We start from the raw sequence: 7,018 nt of genomic DNA on the forward strand, positions 1-7,018 counted from the left end.
CTTGAATACCAAAAGTAGGAAACTGGCAAAATTATAATAGCTACTCAGAGTTGACATCGGCAGTGTCAACATCCGGTGTTTACGCAGAGGATATGAGAGATATCTAAGGAAATGAGCTATAACCAAAAGATCTCAGAATTTAAAATATTGTGGGTTACCATTATCTTGCCCCAAGGGAGTGAATTAATGAAGGGCATTCCAAAGTTGTGATTCATTCTAAGTGTAGCATACGCGTCTATTTTCACTTTAATATTGCATAACTCATGATCACAAAGCAAACGAGTTGTCGCACAGGTTTGTAGCTGCTCTTGATGCCAAGGTATTATGGTGAGAGGCTGTGCAACATGGCTAATTTTATATGTAACTTCGGTGCCTCAAGGGGAGGTGGTGTCATTGGGGTGTGCACAAGTTTCATTGGTTCATGGCCTAACTTCTAATAACATTAGCATTCGAATGTGGTTCAGTGTTGTCACAGTAATCATTTGCAATTCTGCCATATGTTTCAACCGTTGCTTATGTAATAATATACAAGCTGGCACATAGCGCTTGAAATATAGCTCTCAGAGGTTCCTGCATAATGCCAATTCCGCCGCTAGGAGTGCTGTTCAGTTCTAGAGATTCATAGCAGAACACTTAAATTATATTGACATTTGAGGCATTTAAAGGATTCACCAATGTTTATTAAATGCGTTGTGCAGTATTTTATGGAAATGGATGCCATTTTCCAACTTCTGCTTCACAATTATATTAAAATAAATGGTTGTCATTCTTGATATTAAAAGATATTACATATTTGATATTATAAACTAATACACTACCTTCCTGTTGTTCAATTCATATCGTACATCATACATTTTCGGAAATAATGAAAGAAATGTAATACATTTTACGTGAACACTGTGGCCAACCTTTTTCACCTATTTATTATTATTATTGTTATTATTATTATTATTATTATTATTATTATTATTATTATTATTATTATTATTATTATTATTATAAGATGTTCCAATGAATTAAGGTACTGTATTATCTTCCATTTCCATGAATTCATAATTTAAGCATTTGTAAGTAGGTCTAACTTTACCCTCTCTTTTTTTTTTTTTTTTTATATTTACGAAATGTTGTGATTTTTACTACCAGTAATTGATAGGAAACTGCAGTCACAATGCATGAGAAGTAGTACACTTGCGTGATTTTTTCTTGCATGCAAGATTGACATTTAATATTAATATATAGACTGTACATAGTGAAGATGATGTTCTAAACAGCGCATCATATAGACACAAAATCTTCATTGAACGTGCGTTTTTTTTTTTTTGTAATTTATTTATTGGTCGACCAACAAACTTGCTATATAGACCACTGTTAAATTATGGCATAGCCCATATACAATAGCATGATGAGGTTGGCTGTAAAGGCTCCTCTAGTTATTAAATTTATTTTTAAATTAATTAATCACGATGCTGAGTTTTGGTGTTACTGTGATTAAAATTTATGAGACATCTATATCACTAAGAAAGATGTCCTGAGGTAGTTTCCTTTTAAGTCTAGGTGACTGACAAGATCTTGCTCCAATGTTAACATGCCACAGCTCCAGGAACGCCAGGAAGTTTCTTGAAGAAAGATTTTGATAATGAATGAATGTACTGTTCCAGTGGAATAATTTCCATTTCTTGATGCAGCTGCTGATTTCTAACAAACCACGGGGGCATTTGTTGCTGTTTGCAGGAACTTGCTCTGAAGAACTTGTAGGCGATGCATGTGAGTCTTATTTGCTGTTCCCCACACTGGTTCCCCACCTCAAAATCTGTGCTTCATTGGCTGGTCATGATAATATCTTTGAAAAATATTGGAGTGCAAGAGGTCAAATGACTTTATTGTCAAACACCTGGCATTAGAAAACAACAACACAACAACAACAACAACACTGGTGCTGCATAAGTTAAAAAAGGTCGTACAAGCGAGGTGTAGAATAACATTGAACAATTCAATCCAATTTGTGAATGTCTGTTAACCTAAGGGTATAATTTTCGAATTCTGGAAGAGGCGAGTGTTGAAATGCGAGTTATATGGGTATTCCATGTAGGCTAAGCTTCGTATCAATAATACACCCAGATATTTTACAGCTTCTTGGCTAGATAGCTATGTAACTTGTTCATTTAGAAGAATCAAAGGAGGCGGATTATGAATAGGCCTTAAAGAGAAGATTTTAGCTTCTGTCTTGGTAATGTTGAGTAGTAATCACCAGTCAGATAATCAGTTAGACAGCTCATGTAAGGATGTCTAAAGAGTACTAATTGCAGTACTTAGGTTAAAATGAGAATAAAAGAGAATTGTATCATCAGCATACAAGCTGACGGTCATAAATATGGAATTTCATATGTGAAGAGATTGAAGAGAAGTGGTGACGTATAGAGCCTTGTGGTACTCCGGCTAAATTGGACACATTGATTTAATGCCATCTATACATACTCAGAACTGATGCTCAGATAAAAAGCTTTTCACGATGTGTGTGAGATAGTCAGGAAAACCAATTCTATATGTTGTTGTTGTTTTCTAATGCCAGGCATTTGACAACAAAGTCATTTGACCTCTTGCACTCTAATATTTTTCAAAGATATTATCATGACTAGCCACTGAAGCACAGATTTTGAGGTGTTCCGAATCCATTTCTTGGTTTGAGTTGCACAATGGGCAGTTAGGGGACTGATATATTCCAATTCTATGCAGGTGTTTGGCCAAACAATCATGGCCTGTTGCCAATCTAAATGCAGCTACAGACGATTTTCGTGGTAAATCGGGAATTAACTGTGGATTTTGATGCAGAGAGTTCCATTTTTTTCCCTTGGCATTGAGTTATCAAATTTTGTTTGTTGAAGTCTAAGTATGTAGATTTAATAAATCTCTTCACAGAGTAATATGTAGATTTAGTAACAGGTCTGTAAGTAGCAGTGCTGCCCTTCTTTGCTAAAGCATCCGCATTCTCGTTTCCCAGGATTCCACAATGGGATGGTATCCATTGGAACACAACTCTTTTATTGAGTGATAATGATTGAGAGAGCATTTTAGTTATTTCTGCTGTTTGAGATGAAGGTGTGTGTTTAGAGACGATTGATAGAATAGCTGCTTTGGAGTCCGACAATATAACTGCATTCCTAAATTTATTGATGTGGCATAGAAGATTCCTGAGACATTCACTTATCGCAATGATTTCACCATCAAAACTTGTTGTTCCATATCCAAGAGATCTATAAAGTGAGAAGAGACAGCACATAACACCTGCACCAGCACCTTGTTCTCTGGAGATCAAGGATCCGTCGGTGTATAAATGAAGCCAGTTTTGTGGAGGGTACCTAATATTAATTGTCTCTGAAGACAATTGTTTCAGCATTTAAGTGTTTACTTCTGATTTCAGTATTTCTTCTGTTAAATTTAGATTATATTCTATATTTAATAGAGCTAAAGGGTTTGATTTAATTTGTAAGTTTTCTTTTAAATTCGGGATATTGATTTTCTGTTTTAATTCTTGAACAATGGACATGAAACTTTTTTGAGTTTTCAATCTAAAAAAGAGGACTGTATGAATGCCAATTGTTACCTGGTAATCTGATAAGTTTTTCATATTGAATCAGTGCTTTTTCTTCTATTGTCATTTTGATGCTGTTAATATTAGTGAGGAATCTCATAGAATCTATTGGCGTTGTTTTGATTCCACCAGTAATGAGTCTGAGAGCTTGGTTTTGAACATATTCTATGTCGTTTATGAAAGGTGAAGTAATTAAAATTTCTCCGCAGTATGTCAGCACTGGCTGTATAAACATTTTGTATGTAGTGTTCAAAGTATTCCTAGAGCATCCCCATTTCTTTCCTGCTAGTCTTTTTAGAAGGGAGAATCTTTTACGAGCTTTTTCAGAAATGTATTTCAAATGGTTGCTCCATGTTAACTTACTATCGAAAATAACTCCAAGATATTTGGATTCATAAGTCCTAGGAAGGTGTTGCCCATTGTATTGGATATTGAATTCTCTTTCTTTTTACCGAGTGAAAATATCGGCTACAACTTGCCATTTAACTCCAATATGAAATGAGTACCATTAAGGTAAAATTATCTGGAGGTAAAATAGTCCCCCAATCGGATCTCCAGGAAGGGACTACTTTAATGGTACAGAATCATCTAAACATCTTACAATGGAATGCTGGCAGTATAACATCAGCCAAGAAGACTGAACTAGCCAATTCTATATAATTTTAGCATTAAACCATCATGCCTAACAGTATCAAATGCTTGGGCAATGTCCAGAAACACAGCGGCAGTATACTGTCTTTTTTCAAAGCCTTTTATAATGCATTCAGTGACTCTTTGTAATTGATGTATTGTAGAATGTTTCGGATGAAAGCCAAACTGAAAATCTGGTATAATCTTGTTTTGGAACGTAAATTTGCAAATGCGATGATGAATAACTTTCTCAAACAATTTCAATAGCGAAGGCAGTAAGCTAATGGGTCGATAACTAGATGGCAAATGCTTAGGTTTGTTTGGCTTATGAAAAACAATGATTTCAGTAAGCTTCCAGGTTCTAGGAAAATACCCAATTAAAAGGGCAACATTGAAAATCATCTACAAATATACAAAAGCTTTGTTGGTAAGCTTTTTTAATACAATGTTGGGTTTAAGATCATGACCTGGAGATTTTTTATTTGGAAGTCTTTGAATGAAGTGAGACAGTTCTTGTGAAGTAGTATAGGAAATTTTCTTTGGCACATTCAGTTTATTAATATTTTCTATAAGTTCTTTTTCAAATTCAGAGGTAGTCTGTTCATTTTTACTGTCATTTGGGGCGAATACATGTTGATAATGAGATGCAAGCAAATTACATTTCGATTCTGTAGCTGTGGCTATTTGAGGCTCTACACAAAGTGTTGGGATGGCTGTTGGCTCATACAGAATACACTTTGTAGTGTGCCAAAGAGTATTATCAGCTTCAGATAGAGATGATAAGTAAGACTGATACGACTATAGATGATGTTGTTCAAGATTTATCTTGATTAGTCGTATGAGATAATTCAGCTTCTTTCGCTGTCATGGTTGCCTCTCTCATTGCCATTGTCTACGAATTCGATGTTTTTCCTTAATTAATTGGAGAATGGAAGATGTTAAGAGTAGCGGGTAAATGGCCACTTGGAGCACACTGTAGAATATTTTACACATGAACATATTGTGTCCGTAAAATGTTGAACATCATTGTCAATATCTTTTGCTGTTAATGGATGATATTCTGAATCTAGGGTCAATTGAAATTTATCCCAATCAACAAAACCATTTATAAGGTATTATGTTAGGAGACGTGGAAAGTAATCAACATTGGACAATGATCTGAATCAATAATGCAACGTAAATTGGTAAATACATATTCTTTTGAATTCCAGTGTCAAGGATAAATTATCAGGAAGGTTAACTGGATTATATGGATAGTATGTTGGTTCAGTTAGTGCGAGAATATGCAGACCAAAGTTGTTAATACGGTCATAAAGACGACAACCATTTGGGTTCGATACTCAGAAGCCCCATGATGTGTGTTTGGAGTTTAGATCATCCACAAGAAGTGTTGAACCGACTGAGGGAAATAAAAGAGCTAGGTATGCAGTATTTAGCAAATATTTTGGGGATTTATAAGCACAAAATAAAACAAAATCATGATTACTTTGACACATAATTTTGATTCCAACTGTTTCTATATCAGACGTATAAGGAAGAAGTACCTATCTGATGATGTGTAATATTACGTTTGATTAAGATGGCAACAGCACCAAATGCAGTTGAAGCATTCCTATCATTTCTATATATTTTATATCCTGGAACAGTCGAAACTTCGTTTGGAAGAAGGTAAGTTTCTGTGATACAGGCTATCGTAATACTATGTGTTGACACAAAGGCAATCAAAGATAGTTTCATTCTAATACCATCAGTATTCCAATTGATTATATTGAGCTGATGAATATAAATTTGATTATTTGCTGCCATTCTGGAAGTAAGATGACAGAGAAGAGAGAAATTAATCTTTAATTGTTGACAAGAATGGAGTCGAGAGAGTAATAATGTGAGGAATAACCTTAGAGAGTAGATCAATTAAGAGTGAAGAAGAGGAAGGCTCTAGAGCAGATTGACGTATAGGGTGATGGTGACGCTGATAAAAAAATCCTTTCACTACATTTCCATACATGTTAGATTGAGATTTGTTTGAAATCTTGAATTAGGTGGTTGAGACATTGACGGATTTACTTGATGTTGAGAATCTACTTTGCATTGAAATAATGGTTGCAAAGATTCTGGAACATCAGTCTGTTGTGAGAATTTTTCCTTTAATTGTAAATAGTGTTCACAGCCTCTGTAATTAGCTGGATCAGTCATCGGTCTGTCTCCGTGAAGTGCAGGCGTGTTCACTGTCATCGTTTATCATCCACAACTCATTCATGTTTTTTTAAAATAGTTAGTCACCGGTCGGTGCGGTACTTCGGTGCTATTTATTCAGTACATAAGAGAATACAATTTTACATTAGAGAATTTAGCTGGCTACATGGGATCATTGAATTGAACCCGAGGCCAAGAAAGAGAACGAAGAAGAAGAATTAGCTGGATGTTGTTGTTGGCAGTTCACGCACTTAGGCGGTGGTTTTTGGATTAGGGCATTGGGAGAAATGATGAGCCCATAGACATTGTACACAGCATGGTTCGAGTTGACAGTAGTTCTTTGTATGACCAAAATTTTGGCACCTTGTACACTGAGGAATCTCTTGGATTGGCGTCTGATTTCGACTTTAACTAAGCTTACACTGTGTAGTAGGCGATGAGATTTAGGATTGATTTACCTTCGTCATCGTTGTCCAGTTCTATTTCGCAAAGTAGAGTGGGCTGTTTATTCTTTCCTAGGAGTCTCGTTACCTTATAAACTGGATAGTTAAGTTCTTCAAGGGCGACGTTGCTCATCCGATAAACGTGGACGTATTTACCGAGAGC

The sequence above is a fragment of the Periplaneta americana genome, chromosome 14, assembly GCF_040183065.1.
Source record: "Periplaneta americana isolate PAMFEO1 chromosome 14, P.americana_PAMFEO1_priV1, whole genome shotgun sequence".
NCBI lineage: Eukaryota > Metazoa > Arthropoda > Insecta > Blattodea > Blattidae > Periplaneta > Periplaneta americana.